This window comes from Ovis canadensis, chromosome 1, assembly GCF_042477335.2.
Source record: "Ovis canadensis isolate MfBH-ARS-UI-01 breed Bighorn chromosome 1, ARS-UI_OviCan_v2, whole genome shotgun sequence".
Lineage (NCBI taxonomy): Eukaryota > Metazoa > Chordata > Mammalia > Artiodactyla > Bovidae > Ovis > Ovis canadensis.
The window spans coordinates 77,995,981-78,014,105 of NC_091245.1; positions in this window are offsets into that span (position 1 = coordinate 77,995,981).

Here is an 18,125-nt window from a genome sequence, read left to right on the forward strand (position 1 = left end):
ACTGGAGAGAACGTTCTTACTGGATACAAAGCCAACTCTCCAGACATAGAACAGACAGAGGGAAAAACCTCATCTGTGTTTTATATAGAAGACCCACAGCAGAATCTATCCAAATAGACACCAGTCTGGTGAGAACCATGAACTCACCAGTCTGTATGGCCGGCTTGAAAGAGGGTTTATAGGGCTCATGCCTGCGGTCTGCCCTGAGTTTCTTCTTCATTATGAAAAGGAGCACAGTAGACAGAGACAAAGAAAAAGTGACCATCTCTGAGAGGAATCCCCCAGAGTCACTAAGTCCAAGGAACTAGTCCAAAGAACAGGAGAAAAAGAGAGAAAAGGAACTCTCACCACTTTCCCTTCCAGCACACCTTGCAGGCAGAGATCTGGGAGGCTGACATGGTAAGAAATCTTACCTTCTACCGGCCTTTGTTAAATGTCTTAGGATTTTTCAGCTGCAGCAGCTTCAGGGCAAAAAGTAAGGTCCAGCCAGCCTCCTGCCTGACACATCGACTGTCAGAGAGAGGGAACTTGCCACCTCTACTCATCTTGTGTTCTTTTAGCTGAGCTAATAATAACATTGAGACAAAACAGATTAACAGGAGAAAAAAGCAAATTTAATTCATGAGCACAGAGGTCTCATAGAAATGGGAACTAAGAAGTGGCCAAAGTTGGCAGCTTTTATACTTTTAGACAAAGAAACAATACATTCGTAAGGAATTGATAGGACAAAAAAAAACTTAGGTTTTTAAGTGCCCCGTGAGTGAGTACTCCAAATAGAGTTTGGGATTGGGGTAGTAAGTTAAAGTACAAGTGCAATCAGTCAAAGAAAAGGAGGGAATAAAGAGGTTTTCAGACATGCAAAAGTTTTGCTTTCATAGTTTCTCAAGAGGCTATTGAAGGATATGCTATATCAAAAGGAGAAAACATATCGAGAGGAATAATTTTAATACAGGAAACAAAAGCACACAACACAGAGGAGAGGCAAAAGGATATTGATGAATAGGTGTCCCAAGCAGAAGGCACCTAGCCTAGACTGGAGTTCCAAATTTTTGTGGCCAAAGACAGCATAGGTCTCCATATTCATAGTACCGTTCCCAGGTAGACATAATGAAAATCAGTGGGTTGATGAGATCTACAATATTAGACAATGAAGTGTATTTCTAATATAAAAGTTTTGTTTTTCTTTTTTTTTCCAAAGAAGTACAATTATGGTCTTCTTGGCCCTGAATTCTCTGGTGCTAAGGGTGTCCTTCTACCTCCAGATGCAGGAAGTGTACCATTCACATGAAAGATTTACTTCCTGCCGTCAGGGAGACAGAGAGGAGGGCCAGAGTATCCCTCATGCATTGGTTACCTCTTAAGTAACTTTAATTCAAAATAATCACTATGCCTCCAAGGCACACTTTGGGATGTACTACCCTGGTCCAATACTTTCACCTGATGCAAAGAGCCAACTCATTGGAAAAGACCCTGGATGCTGAGAAAGGTTGAAGGCAAAAGGAGAAGGGGGCCACAGAGAATAAGATAGTTGGATGGCATCACCAATTCAGTGGACATGAGTTTGAGCAAATACCAGGAGATAGTGATGGACAGGGAAGCCTGGCAAGCTGCAGATCATGAGATCACAAAGAGCTGGACACAACTTAGCATCTGAACAACAACCCTGGTCCCCAACTTTCTGATTCAGGTCATTATGATTCTAAATCCAGAGCCTGGAAAAAAGAGAGGCTTTCGAGGTTAAGTTGATCTACACAATAAAGAGCTAGGTAAAAAACTGGGAAAGGAAATAGAACTGTTGGAGAGTTAGACGAAAACAGTGATGTAACAGTTCAATCCCCTCCCTACATCCAACACCTGAGTGGATGAATATTTCTGTGTTTCCTCAACACTGAATCTCCCTGAGAAGGAAGATGCTTCAGATCAAGTGTAGAGGAGTACTTTTCTGAAGTAAAATGAACTTCACAGATAGCATTCAAATATCTGTTTAACTCTAAGCTTTAGCAAGAGAGTTCAGTTCAGTTCAGTCGCTCAGTCGTGTCCAACTCTTTGTGACCCCATGAATCGCAGCATGCCAGGCCTCCCTGTCCATCACCAACTCCCGGAGTTCACTCAGACTCACGTCCATCGAGTCCGTGATGCCATCCAGCCATCTCATCCTCGGTCGTCCTCTTCTCCTCCTGCCCCCAGTCCCTCCCAGCATCAGAGTCTTTTCCAATGAGTCAACTCTTCACATGAGGTGGCCAAAGTACTGGAGTTTCAGCTTTAGCATCATTCCTTCCAGAGAAATCCCAGGGCTGATCTCCTTCAGAATGGACTGGTTGGATCTCCTTGCAGTCCAAGGGACTCTCAAGAGTCTTCTCCAACACCACAGTTCAAAAGCATCAATTCTTCGGCGCTCAGCCTTCATCACAGTCCAAATCTCACATCCATACAAGACCACAGGAAAAACCATAGCCTTGACTATTCGGACCTTAGTCGGCAAAGTAATGTCTCTGCTTTTGAATATACTATCTAGGTTGGTCATAACTTTTCTTCCAAGGAGAAAGCGTCTTTTAATTTCATGGCTGCAGTCACCATCTGCAGTGATTTTGGAGCCCCAAAAACTGAAGTCTGACACTGTTTCCACTGTTTCCCCATCTATTTCCCATGAAGTGATGGGACCAGATGCCATGATCTTCGTTTTCTGAATGTTGAGTTTTAAGCCAACTTTTTCACTCTCCTCTTTCTCTTTCATCAAGAGGCTTTTTAGTTCCTCTTCACTTTCTGCCATAAGGGTGGTGTCATCTGATATCTGAGGTTATTGATATTTCTCCCGGCAATCTTGATTCCAGCTTGTATTTCTTCCAGTCCAGCGTTTCTCATGATGTACTCTGCATATAAGCTAAATAAGCAGGGTGACAATACACAGCTTTTACATACTCCTTTTCCTATTTGGAACCAGTCTGTTGTTCCATGTCCAGTTCTAACTGTTGCTTCCTGACCTGCATACAGATTTCTCAAGAGGCAGGTTAGGTGGTCTGGTATTCCCATCTCTCTCAGAATTTTCCACAGTTTATTGTGATCCACACAGTCAAAGTCTTTGGCATAGTCAATAAAGCAGAAATAAATGTTTTTCTGGAACTCTCTTGCTTTTTCCATGATCCAGCGGATGTTGGCAATTTGATCTCTGGTTCCTCTGCCTTTTCTAAAATCAGCTTGAATATCAGGGAGTTCATGGTTCACGTATTGCTGAAGCCTGGCTTGCAGAATTTTGAGCATTGCTTTACTAGCGTGTGAGATGAATGCAATTATGCAGTAGTTTGAGCATTCTTTGGCATTGCCTTTCTTTGGGATTGGAATGAAAACTGACCTTTTCCATTCCTGTGGCCACTGCTGAGTTTTCCCAATTTGCTGGCATATTGAGTGCAGCACTTTCACAGCATCATCTTTCAGAATTTGAAACAGCTCAACTGGAATTCCATCACCTAGCTTTGTTCATAGTGATGCTTTCTAAGGCCCACTTGACTTCACATTCCAGGATATCTGGCTCTAAGTTAGTGATTACGTCATCATGATTATCTGGGTTTGAAGATCTTTTTTGTACAATTCTTCTGTGTATTCTCACCACCTCTTCTTAATAACTTCTGCTTCTGTTAGGTCCATACCATTTCTGTCCTTTATCAAGCCCATCTTTGCATGAAATGTTCCCTTGGTATCTCTAATTTTCTTGAAGAGATGCTACCCAAAAACTTCCCTGGTGGTCCAGTGATAAAGAATCTGCCTGCCAATGCAGGGGACACAGGTTCAATCCCCAGGAAGATTCCACATGCCTCGGATCAACTAAGCCAGTGCACCACAGCTACAGAGCCCATGCTCTTCTCGAACAAGAAAAGCCACTGCAATGGGAAGCCTGCTCCCTGCAACAAAGAGTAGCCCCTTCTCGAGACAACTAGAGAAAGCCCACGCGCAGCAACGAAGAACCATTTACAGTGTTGTGTGAATCTCTGCTGCACAGCAGAGTGACTCCATTATACACATATAGATATACTTTTTTATATTCTTTTCCATTATGGTTTATCACAGGATATTGAATATAGTTTCCTGTGCTATATAGAAGGACCTTGTTGTTTATCCATTTTATATGTAATAGTTTACATCTGCTAATCCCACCTTGAGTCGGGTGCCTTAGACCATTCGGTCATCCTGATACGCTTCCCTGGTGGCTCAGACAGTAAAGAATCCACCTGGAATGCGAGAGTTGTGGCTCCAGTCCCTGGGTTGGGAAGATTCCCTGGAGAAGGGCATGGAAACCCACTCCTGTATTCTTGCCTGGAGAATCTCCCTGGACAGGAGCCTGGAGGATTGCACCCCATGGGGTCGCAAAGAGTCAGACACAACTGAGCAACTAAGCACAGCACACACAGCACCCAATCCCACACTCCCAGTCCTTCCCTCTCCCACCCTCCCCCAACCCCCACCCTCTTGGCAACCAGAAGTCTGTTCTCCATGACAATTCAGTTTGATTCCCTGCAAAATACCTCTCATACTTTCTGTTGGAGATGTTAACATTCTCAAAGAGCAATAAACTAAAGAGAGAGGAGACATAGGGAAATGTTTATAATTTAAAATATTCAGAAAGTAGAAAATTTGGCACCAACAAATTAAGAACTAAGAGTTCAAATGAAGGAAAAATGGTCATCATCTATGCAGTTCTCCAGAAGCTGGAAGAAAAAATAAATCCTGAAAAATAGTAACTAGGACACAGTTTAAGATGACAGGCAGAACATTTGGGACTTGGCTTGCCTTCACAGGACAGACCAGTTCTACTCAGAATGTTCTGCAGGCCATTGCAGGGCAATGAACTGTTTGTTTTAGGTCTGCAAATAGAGAAAGACAGACATTGACAGTAAGCGTTTGGAAAATTTATGGCAGTCTGACATTGTCTTATCAGTTTGGTTTTTATTTCATTTTTATTTCATTTTTCTAGTAGTTCCTTTCATTGAATTTTACAGAGATCTCAATCCAAAATGAATTGAGGGGAAAAGAACTGGTCTTTCACTAGGATAAATGAGCAGCTCTCCCCTAGTCACCACTGATAAGAGATTCAGATGTGTCAAGGCTTATCTGATGTATCAATAATAGTAGGAGAGGCCCAACAGCCATCTGTCTCCATGGTCTCAGGAACTTCATAGGAACAAACTCTTCCTAAAATTGAAGGACTAGTTAATGAACTCAACTCAGTAAGAATACCTTAGCCATAGAGGCTAACAGCCTTTCGAGAATACTTAAATGGTTGTTAATCAACTCTATTTCCATTTCTCCCCATGGATATGTAGGTCTGAGTTCCAGAGGGATAAGAAACTGCAAGAAATGCAGAAATTTTTTTCGTAAAAGTTTTCAGCACTAGCTATAGACTTCCTCCAACTGCAGATAAAAAAAGAAGGAAAGAGAGGGACTTCCCTGGCATCCCAGTTGTTAAGACTTTGCCTTCCAAAGCAGGGGGTAGGGTTTGGTTCCTGGTTGGGAAGCTAAGATCCCACATGCTTTGCAGCCAAAAAAACAAAACAGAAAAAATATTGTAATATATTATTGTAATAAATTATTGTTAATAATACAATAACTGTTATCAATAAAGACTTTTTAAATGATCCACATCAAAGAAAAAAATCTCTTTTGAAAAAGGGAAACGGGTGTCACATCCCTCATAGCAGACGCTCAGTATGCTCAGTTCGCTCCTGGCAATGGCCCAGTTTGAATAGGGAGCAGAGGGGCTGGAACTCCTGGATGCTATTTCTATCTGTAGCACATTGGAAGTGGCTGTGTGTTTGGTAGAGCAGGGCAGCCACCCCTGAGAGGCTGTGACGGGAAAGAGAAGTGACAGGAAAGAGATCACACAGCAGAGAAACTGCAGCAACCAGTGATGTGAACTTGTTTACAAAAGTGAATCCCAGTAAAACCTGGGGCATGTGTGTATGTGTGTGTCTGTGTGTGCACACACACACACACATGTCTCTTTTAAATCTATAGGTGTCTGCAAACCTTGAAAAACCCCTAGAAACTTGAGCTATTAAGTTACTAATATATGGAGTAGGTAGAGAAAGAGGACCCCCCATAAAGACTGAGAAGGAGAAGGAGCAAAGAACTAATCAAAGAAATAAGGGGGGAATAAAACAAAGAGAATGGAGTCTAAGAAATAATCCTGTAAGATCTTTTGGGCATTGTTTCTTTAAAATCAGTTGAACCATTTATGGAGAAGTGATAGAAAAGGTCAGTTGTTTCAGAGTCCTAGACATCAGATATCTTAAAAAGGAATGCCTGAAGTAAAAACAAGAAGCAGCAATATGAAAGTCTGCGCTAAAGTAAATAGCCTCAAGAGCTGAACCTGAGAGTAACCAGTCCAGTGAATTCCACGAAGTTGGTGGCACACCACTCATTGAGTTCCTTGAAGCTAAGATATTGATGCCATTAGTGATACTGCCCACCGCCTTGGTTACTTCTCACGTAAGGGCATGCATGACTCAGTATCTTGTCAAACTCTTTAAAGGTCCAGACAGTGGTTTGTCCAAGGAAAAATCCAATGTATACATAGCCTGCTATGGTGATGGGTCCTTGAGTCCTTCAAGGTTTCTATGAAGTGATTGGGCCCTGGCTCACAGGGCTTCTTTCAATCCCGGATGGAAGGCCAGTGCAGCACACAAAAATGTCTGGGTTGGGTGGTTATATTTTAGTTTCTGAAAATTGAAGGGATAGAATTTGGAAAACTTAGTTTAGAGGGTTGTAGACAGACATTGAAGGAGTATGGAAGAACTGAACATTTGATAAGTTATAATGATTTGTGTAAGGTAACAGGGTCCAGTTCAAATCATAGGTAGCTTCCTCAACTGTTTTTTCCACAAGGAAGGGAGGAAGTCACTTAAATCTCTACTCAGAGAAGATGGAGTTTGCTTATCCATCAATTGCCTGTAATTTATTAAGTGTGCAAAGAACACAAAGAATGAGCAAGGCTGGAATCTGATGATTCCAACTATTACTAACTTAGGACTAGAGTCAGAAGGGTGTGCTATTGTTTTCCATTGAAAAACGAAAATTTTCTCTATAGTCACTCCCTCATTAATCCAAGATAATCTCAAAGAAAGATTATTTTTGATCATAAAGTAAAGCTCATATCATCAGATTTATCCTGAATATTTTCACAGAGGCAGCAAAATGGTATTTATCATACAGTACTTAAGTTTGCTTTGCTGGCAGTTTAATAAGAAATGTCAGGTTGGATTTTCAAAAGCCTCTTGAGTCAAGAACTCACTGTCAGATTTCACTTATAATATCTATAAATTTGGGTAAATTCCTCTCTTCTCAAATTCCCTGAAATATCCTAAGTTTAATAGGCCTAACAGAAAAGGACCTTTGTTACTCTGTAAACCAGATAACAGTCCAGTTTTCCTAAGCATGCTTTGTAAGCATTAGTGTCGTAAAGTTAACTGTAGTTCCTTAAAAATGTCCAGTAATATCTGATTAAATTCAGCATTATTCCCAATTATTCATTTCAGGCAAGGCCTTGGTTGTATAACCAATGTTTTCATATGTTTTGTTAACAAGAAGGACAGACTCTTATTGAAATTATGAAAATAATTACATTGCCATGAAAATAAGAATACTTAATAAGAGTTTTTGAATTCTGGAGGGTCAAGAAGAGAGAAAAAGATAAATGTTTCATTTTTTGTTTACAAAAGCAGAGTTTACTAAATTCTTATGAATTATAGCTTGCTTAGGGGCTTTCCTGATGGCTCAGTGGTAAAGAACACCATGCCAATATGGGAGATGCAAATTCAATCCCTGGGTCATGAAGATTCCCTGGAGAAAGAAATGGCAACCCATTCCAGTATTCTTGGCTGAGAAATCCCATAGACAGCGGATCCTGGCAGGCTACAGTCCATGGGGTCAGAAATGTGTCAGACATAATTTAGTGACTAAAGAACAATAATAATAGCCTCCAGATCTGTGGGAAATACACTTGTCATTTGTGAAAAAAAAAAAAAAGAATTAATTACACAGGACTGACTAATAAGGGATGATCGTAGATTTTATTTGGAATATAGTTGATGTTGATGCTATATTTCCTAGATATAAGGAATCCCTCTGTCTCTTTGCTCTTGAACTATCTATGTTGTTATTTGGTCACTAAGTCGCTTTTCTAGACTAGAGTTCTGGAAAGCTTGACTCAGTCTACCGGTATGGACTCAAAGTTGCAGCAGCGATGCCAGCAGAAGCCTGTGCCCCAGAGTACCCAGGCACAGGGCTCTGAGAAAATCCATTTTTGTTGACACACTTTGGCCTGTGGCCAACTGCAGGTCCTTTCAGGGAAGCATCTGCTGCTGCTGCTGCTGCTGCTAAGTCGCTTCAGTCGTGTCCTTCAGTCGTGTCTGACTCTGTGCGACCCCATAGACGGCAGCCCACCAGGCTCCCCTGTCCCTGGGATTCTCCAGGCAAGAACACTGGAGAGGGTTGCCATTTCCTTCTCCACTGCATGAAAGTGAAAAGTGAAAGTGAAGTCGCTCAGTCATGTCCGACTCTTAGCAACCCCATGGACTGCAGCCTACCAGGCTCCTACGTCCATGGGATTTTCCAGGCATCTGGGTAAAAGAAAAAATTATCTGTAAATGACAAAAGACTTAAAATGGCTGCAGTTAACATATTACTGATAATTTTCAAAAGTGAAAAGTCTGATGAGAGTTTCTTATCAGAATAATGAAACTGGTAAAGGAGACTGTTTCTGTGGCATGCAACACAAAGTCAATCCAAATGACGTTTTAGACTAAGTATCTATAAATATAACAGTCAAGACCAAGACCAGTGTATTACATTTACATTATGAAGATGCATTAATACAATCTTCACAGAGAAAAAACCTTTAGATTTAACATAAAATAATCCTGAGATATAATATACCTTGGATATTCCAAATATATAGTTGGAATATGCAAGAATATATCAAATTTATCAAGTAAAGAGATTCAGTAGAATGGAGTAAGACCTTAACATTTGTGTATTCATAAAACTCCATAGGTAAGTAATATGAACTCCCAGTTTAAAACCATTGGACTAGAAGAAGCAAGGTTCAATTAAAGAAAGCAGAGACAAACTTAGCATTTTTAAGAATTACCGAAATTATTATTATACTCATTATACTTTTGTTGTCTAATATCAGGTAAAGCAGTACCCTTCTGATAAATATAAACATATCACAGACAGAATACTGACAAGTCTTTAGGAACTTATCGAATAACATACAATTTCTAAAATATTTATATTAATAATATGTTACCTATACAAAATTAGCCTAGGGGAAGTTAAGCATATTTTCTGATTTGACAACTCTCCGTATCATATAAACTTAATTATTTCTAGAACTTCTCTTTTTTATAAGTTAAAAAACAAATTCTTTGTGATTTTTCAAGAACATTCTGAGAAATCAGTTTTAAATGCAAAATGTGTCATTTGGGATTTGATATTGGAATGTAAAATATCAAAATTTGTTAGGTGTGAATACTTGCTTAAATAGGGTCAGGAGTTATGAAACAATACTTGATCATGAAACAATACTTGACCACCAAAATGACAATAAAATATTTTAAAAGTGTACATAGGGAATGATATGATTGTAAAGAACCTAGCACTTTCAAAAGTAGGAAGACTTTGTACTCTTAAATAATCAAGAACATGATAAAGTTAACATAAAGCACAGGAAGTAATTCTGATAAGACACAGAATCCTTGTTATGTAGGCAAATTACTCAGAAGGTAAAGAAAAATCTCTTACAATTCTTACTAAATAAAGTAGACAAGTAATCCAAGAATAGGGGAAAAACTAAAGCCTAGGTTTTCATCAGTATATTTGTTACTAAGACTTTTTGACAATCTCGTAAATAAATCCATTACATGTTAGCCAACTTGGACCACCAAAATTAAAACTTCCTTTATAAGAAACTGCTACAACTTTCTATATCCACTCTAATTTTTTCTTACACCTTCCTCCTTCTCATTCTAGAACAGTTGTGTACTTCAGCAGAAAACTACTCTTTTGCCTAACAAAAACACATTCTGCATACCTTCTATACAAAGTCCCTCTCTCCCACTATTGCTCTGAGTAAAGTACAGATATTGCTTATAACTTTTAACCACAGACACGTCTATTTCACAGAGAAAAGTGAGGTTAAACAATTACGACTGTCTGTAATACATTAGAATTTTTAGCAGATCAGCAGAGCTTATGAATATATATCTCATAACTTTTTACAGCCATGCACTTTCCAAAACTGCAAAAATGAACACATTCATTAACAGATGCAAACATATAGCCTCTGTGTATCAATAAAAAGGAAAGGAAAAAGTATATAAAAATTATATAAACTAGAAATTATACTTTGCAATTAATATTTCAGTATCCTACTTAGAAATGAGCTAAGTATCTATGAATATCCATTAACTAACTCAGTTTAACATTTGTCTAAGAGTTTAAATCACCTAGATATCTTGGAAGCTATTTCTAAGAGGACATAATACAAAACACAATTACTATTGAAATAAAATTTGCCAGAATAACAATTCAATTTTGATTAAACACAAATTTACTTTTTTCATGATCTTAAACATCTAGTTGATATATGCTAGCTTATTTGATCAGGAAATGTAAAAGTTTAGGTAAAAATATACCCAACTAGAAGAAATACAAATGCTAACACTCAGAAAATATAGCTAGTCTCATTTGCCAAGTGAAAGTCACTCAGTCGTATCCGACTCTTTGTGACCCCAAGGGCTCTATAGTCCATGGAATCCTCTAGGCAAGAATACTGGAGTAGGTAGCTTTTCCCTTCTCCAGGGGATCTTCCCAACCCAGGAATTGAATGGGGGTCTCCTGCATTACAGGCAGATTCTTTACCAACTGAACTAAAGGTTTACCTCAATAGTGTGAACTCAAACTCCGAAGTCATTTGCATTAACATATATATATATATATATATATAAAATTATTAGAATACTAATGTCCTTAATTTCTGGGAATTTTAGAATTAGATAAGTCTTATTTATCTCTAAATCACTCCAAGTTGCACTCTTTTAAGAGATTTTATAATCCTGTAATACCATGAAGGAAAGAAAATGTTACATACAAATGCATAAACATATTAATACAGAAAGACCCAAACAGAGCTAATAGCCTCAATTTTTAAATCTCAGTCAATTTTTTATTTCTGCCATGTAGGAAATAAGGGGATTTTTTCTCATTAGGTACAAACTTTTAATTGACTTTGAGTTTCAAACAAAGAGTAATAAACCAAATTCTCTACTATCCTTCACCTATAGAGGCAAGATTTCTATAAACCATTTAAGACATTTACAGAGGTCATTAAAAGTTCAGCCCATAAAAAGAATAAAAATCAAGTCCTTACTGTGCCACTAATGAACAGGAGTCTAGAACACAACATCAAAAGTTGGTTTTGCTGTTAAATCTCTGGATTCCCAGTTGAGTGGAGCACAAAGGGCTGGAGGAGTTCTCCTTGCCTGATTCATGACACCACACTATCAAAGACAAAGACCAGACAAGTCAGGATACTGATTTTATTCAGGCTGTTAGGGAAAGCAGACTAGAGTATCTCAGCATGTGGTTTTGCCTTAGAGTTTCATAGAGAAATGCTATGGTCGGAATGTTTGTGCCCTCAAAAATTTATGTTGAAATCTTAATGTCCAATATGATGGCTTTGAGGTGGGGCCATTGGAGGTGCCTAGGTCATGATTATGGAGCCCTCATGAATGAGATCAGTGTTCTTATAGAAGAGACTCCACAGAGCTCCCTAGCCCCTTCTGCCATGTGAGGATAGAGCTAGAAGGTTCTGTCTATGACTCAAAAAGCAGGCTCTTACCAAACACCTAATCTGCCAGCACCTTGATCTTAGACTTCCCAGCCTCCAAAGCTGTGAGAAATACATTTCTGTTGTTTATCAGCCACCCAGTCTGATATTTTGTCATAGCAATATGAACTAAAAAAAGAAGGATCAGCAAGTTACAGATGGAGTGATTTAAGGTTGGAATTGTTTTGCAAGCAGGGCAAATCTCAGTTAGCTGAACAGGAAATGTTATTCCCTGTGAATAGCTAGTTTGGGGTGGACCAAAGAGTTCTAAACTCAGCTAATCAATCATGGACGTTTTGAGTCTCCCCACGTCAGAGGATTCATGTAAAATGAACTTGTTAGGTAAACTGTGGAGTCATCTGTGAGTCTTATGGGAACTATGAGAAAGTTGGAAAGTAAATCTTATTTAAGTTTTATTGGGAGAAGCGGTTCTTCGCACAGTAAGCTATTTCTCAACATTAAAAAGGGTGGAGTAATCTTGGCAAACAAAGGGTTGACGGGGATTTCTTAAACACCGCCAGGCTCAAGTGAAGCCTAACATGGACACTATATACGACAATCTAACCATGGGTGTGACACCGGGGACAGAGATCATGAGAGCGATTTTAGAATTCTGCTTACCACCAGGCTAGTTCAAGAAACTGAGAAAGTGGTCAAGACATTTGCCTAATAACATCAATTTTCTCTTTGAGGTATGTGTGAGGGTTGACATAATGAGGAGACTGTCTAGAGATCTGTGAAGGTTTGAAATGACTGTTGTGAAACACAGAGTGACTCAGCTGAAGATACTGAAGATCAACATGAGTAGACATGTTTATTAATATCAAAGTCTAAAATCTGTAATGGTGCTAATCCATTAAGTTATGTGGTTGTGTAGTTTTCCCACGAATCTCTAGCAGATTTGTCAGCCAAGTATATGAACAGAAAAGATCTTTGGACTGAGCCAAGTTCAGCAATTCTGGGTGAATGGAATAGAAGTACAAAAGGCCATGGCTAGACTTCCTTGGTGGCCCAGTGGTTAGGACTCCATCCTTCCACTGCAGGGAGCATGGGTTCGATCCCTGGTGGGGGAAGTTTTGTATGCTGCCGTGGTAAGGCAAAAAAAAAGAAAAAAGAACATGGCAATGGATGGTAACAGGAAGAGGTTATGGACACTGAAAGTCAAAGCTCAGAGAGAGACAGAAAGTGGGAACAGATAGAATAAGGCAAATGAGGGGGGAAAAAAGTGACTAAAATTCCCAAACAGTTCAAATTAGTAGGTATAGTGGGTGTAAAGAAATGACACAGCTGAAATGAAAGGAAGTTCTGGATAAGTTCTGGACTATTGGGGTTTATTATTTCAGAGATAGAGAGTCGTGGTGATAAAGTCCAAAATGTAGCCATGGGCATAGGTGGCTAAAGTATAGTAAATAAACAGACTATAAATCACGTGGTAATCCTCCTAAGTGTGAAAATGTGGCTAGCAGATGTCAGGGACAAAGAAGGACATGAGGTGGGACAGCGAAAATGTCAAAGGGGAATCCGTTTCCTTTGTCAGTGAGGGAATAATGTTTTTATTAATTTATTTATTTTAGTTGGAGGCTAATTACTTTACAATATTGTAGTGCTTTTGCCGTACGCTGACATGAATCAGCCATGGGTGTATATGTGTTCCCTATCCTGACCCTCCCTCTCACCTCTCTCCCCATCCCATCCCTTAGGGTCATCCCAGTGCGCTGGCCCTGAGCACCCTGTCTCGTGGATCGAACCTGGACTGGCGATCTATTTCACATATGGTGATATACATGTTTCAATGCTAAACGTAGTAGTGAGGAGCTAGAAAAACGACAACAGAATCTTCTAGATCTGGAGGAGCTGTTTAATTGAGTGAGCAGCCTTCCTAGCATAAGATTTAAAGGAGAAGAATGTTGATACCTTGTTGACTTGCATATTTCCCAAATACCTGGTACCTCCCTAATAAAAAAAAAAAAGGTAGCAATGTACTTATATTCTGTCGAATGCTGAAAATACCATCAAAACAACCTACTGCCAAGACAAAGTTGAATTTTTAACATACTGTTGTATGTTGGTAAAGATACCTACATATATGTATATATATATAGAGAGAGAGAGAGATTATAATTTACTTTAAAAAAAAAAAGTTTCCAGTTCTATTAGATTTAACACATGTATAGATTTATGCAACCACCGCTGAAATCAGAACACAGAACAGCTCCATCACCCCCCAAATTTCCTTATGCTGTTTCTCTGTAGTCAAAAATTCTCCCCACCTCAAGTCCCTGACAACTACCAATCCCTCCTCACAGGTCCCTATAATCCCTGGATGTCATGTAATAGAATTGTACATTGTACTGAGTTACCCATTCCAAAACATCTGGGGCATTTGCATGTTTGGGCAACTATCAGTAATGTTGCTATAGACATTCATGTATAGGATTTTGTGTGAACACAGGTTTTTAATTCTCTTCATTAAATAAACACATAGGAGCAGGATTGCTGAGTCATATAAGTTTATACCTAACTTTATAAGTAACTGCAAAGCTGTTTTCTAGGATAGTTACATGATATCATATTCCCACCAAAAATGTATGATAGTTTCTTGCTTCACATCCTTGTCAGCCTTGTCAACTTTTTGTTTGTTTCCTTAGCCATTCTAATAGATATGCAAGAGTATCTTACTGTGATTTTAATTTGCATTTCCAGGATGAGATGGTTAGATAGCATCACCAACTCAATGGACATGAAACTGGCCAAACCCTGATCGTGGAGGACAGAGGAGTCTGGCAGGCCACAGTCTATGGGGTCACAAAGAGTCAAACACGACTTAGCGACTCAACAACAACGATGGCTAATGATAATGACCATCTATTCCTGTGCTTACTTGTCATCTGTGGATCTTCTCTGAGAAAGTGTCCTTTCAAATCCTTTGCCCATTTTTAAAATTGGGCTTTTTCTTATTGTTAAATTTTAAGAATTCTTTATAAATTCTGCATACAAGTCCTTTGACAGGAGATTTTGTCTAACAGTCCCTAGAATTTAATTATCTTAACAGTGTCTTTTGCAAAAAAAATTTTGAAGTTTTGATGAAGTCCAATTTATAATTTTTTTCTTTTATGGATTGTACTTTTGGTATCATAACTAAAAACAATTTGTCTAACTCAAGATCACAGAAATTTGCTTCTATGTTTGTGTGTGCTCTTGTCCAACTCTTTGCGGCCTAATGGACTGTAGCCCACCAGGCTCCTCTGTCCGTGGAATTTTCCAGGCAAGAATACTGGAGTGGGTTGCCATTTCCACCTCCAGGGGATCTTCCCTACCCAGGGATCAAACGGAGTCTCTTATATCTCCTGCATTGGCAGGCAGGTTCTTTACCACTGGCCCCACCTGGAAAGTCCTACATTTTTTTTCTACATATTTCATAGTTTGGGGGGTTTAGGGGGGTAATGTAGAGATTTTTTTTTTTTGCCTTTGTGTATACAGTTGCTTTTACCTACCATTTGCTAAAAGAGCATTATTTATCCGTTTATCCATTAAATTGACTTTGTTCAATTGTCAAAAAACGGTTGACTATATTTGTGTCTATCTCTGGACTCTCATCTGTTGAATTGATCATGTGTGTACATGTTTACCAGTATCACACTGTGTCGATTACTATAGCGTTAAAATTGGGTAGCATGCATCTTCTAATTTTGTTTTTCAAGTATTTTTTGCTGCACTAATTTCATTCTTCTTCCTCTTGCCTGTCAAATATGTGTTAAACTATTTGGTATCATCCTACAGTTTCCTGAGGCTCTCTTCAAATTTTTTTTTTTTCAGTATTTTCTCTTTGTGGTTCAGATTGGATAATTTCTATTGATCTTCAAGTTCACAGACAATTTCCTCTTTTCCATTCTGCTATTGAGCTATTGAGTCTTGTTCTGGTAATTCTGCGAGCTGAGTCATCTTAAACTGGGATTTGTGTTTTCTCCTGTGCACTGCTACAATTTTCTTGGTTCTGCTTCTGTTTTATTTATTTTTTAACATTGAGTAATTTGGCATTATATCCGGGATGTTTTAATTTCTATGTTATGAGATTTTAAGATCTATTAAAATCCTCTGTAGAATTTTGAGTTTTTCTTTGTTTTGTTTTAGCAGCTAGTCATCTCAGTTAGAACTTCACTGGAGGCTAAGATGGTAAAGAGTCTGCCTGCAGTGTGGGAGACCCGGGTTCAATCTCTGGGTTGGGAAGATCCCCTGGAGAAGGAAAGGGCAACCCACTCCAGTATTCTTGCCTGGAAAATCCCATGGATGGAGGAGCCTGGCAAAGAGTCAGACACGGCTGAGCAACTAACACTACACTACCGTCCCAGTTAGGTTCAGGCCAAATGTCTTAGCCTGCTTTATGCTGTTTCTTTGTAGTCAAAAGTTCTACCCCACTCAAATCCCTGACAACTATCAATCCCTCCTCATTGGTCCCTATAATCCCTGGATGTCATATAATAGAATTGTACATTGTATTGAAGTACTCATTCAAAAACATCTGGGGCATTTGAGGGTTTGGGCAACTGTCAATAATGTTGCTATAGACATTCGTACATTGTGTGTGTAATTTCAGTTTTCAAACATTTGCGGTATTGTATGAATCTATTTTGTGTGGGTCTCCCCCAGCGGCCAAGTGGACCTGAGTAGTGACCTATGCTGTAGACCAGTGTTCAAAGCCTTTAGTCTTCTGTATCAGATTAGTTTCACACATGAGCTCCTAGGGGTGATCCTAAAACTTTAAAATGTATATCTACAAGATTCCCTTTTTGAGCTCTCTCCTTTCCAAAATCTTCAAACATTCTCTGGCTCTCAGTTCCTTCCCCTGGTCCTCTGGCCAGAATGCCTGGCTTTCTGTCTCTTGGGCTGTCAGGCAAATGCCTCCCAGAACTGGATCTACCTTCAAAGCAGATCAGCAAGCTCACCTGCTGATGCCCTTGCTGCCTTCAGCCACTGCCCAGGGAAAGCGCGGTTTTGGCCCTGGAGCTCTCCAGAGCCAATAGAGGAAAACAAAGCCAGGATATTTCCCCATTCTTTCCCTTCTTCAGGGGCCCCTTTTCCCATTCCTCTTACCCGAGAGACTGATTTTCTCTTGTCTGGTGCCTGTTGCAGTGTTCCAGAATTTGGGTTGCATTGAGACTAAACCAGGAAATAATAGAGGGTAAAAACTGAGAATTCACAATTTGTTGGTCTTGAGTTTTTATTTCCTCCCTAAATTGTCTGCTATTATTTACTTTTCAGCATCCTTAGTTTCTTTATGTATTCTGTTCAGGATTTTTGTTATAGTCATTGGGAGAAATAGAATAGAATATGTTTATGCGATTTAATTAGAGCTGGAACCTATACTTTTAATAATAATGCAAGAAATTTTGCTATGTGGGTTTGACCTATTGAAATGTACTTTCACCAGTTTTATGTTAGGTAGGCTGTGTTGCTTCCCAAGTGGCTCAGCAGTGAAGAATCTACCTGTAATGCAGGACTCACAGGAGACAATGGTTTGATCTCTGGGTCAGGAAGATTTCCTGGAGGAGGGCATGGCAACCCACTCCAGTATTCTTGCCTGGAAAATTCCACGGACAGAAGAGCCTGGTGGGCTACAGTCCATGGAGTCACAAAGAACTGGACACGACTGAGCAACTGAGCAGGCACGCACACACAAAACACAACAAAGATAGGCTTGACTTGATCCTTGCCTAACTACCTAGTTCTAATAGCCTTTTTTTTTTTTTTGGTTTAAAAAATCTGCCCAGTTTTATAGTTTACCAATTGAGGACAAAAAGCATATGCAATTTTGTAAGTTACCAACTGAGGTGGAAAGCATCTGCCACTCCCAACTTTAAAAGCTCTTGGACGTCCCTGTCCTCTTCATTCCTTTCCATTTCTGCTTATAAGAAAGTCAATTATTTTTGGAGTGCTTCTCTTTCATGAAGCATATTGTTAAATGTAGCTAATACTAACCAACATATACAGTTAACATTTGTTTTCTAGCTTCTTCTGCCAGAGCTACAAGTATATTAGGCTTATTATTTACCTTTTGGTTTATTGTAGATGACATTTTATCAAATATTCCAGTGCATAACATAATCATTCTTTTAGCTTATAAATCAGGTTACATGAAAAGACCCTGAAGCTGGGAAAGATTGAAAGCAGGAGGAGAAGGGGACAACAGAGGATAAGATGGTTGGATGGCATCACCGACTCAATGGACATGAGTTTGAGTAAACTC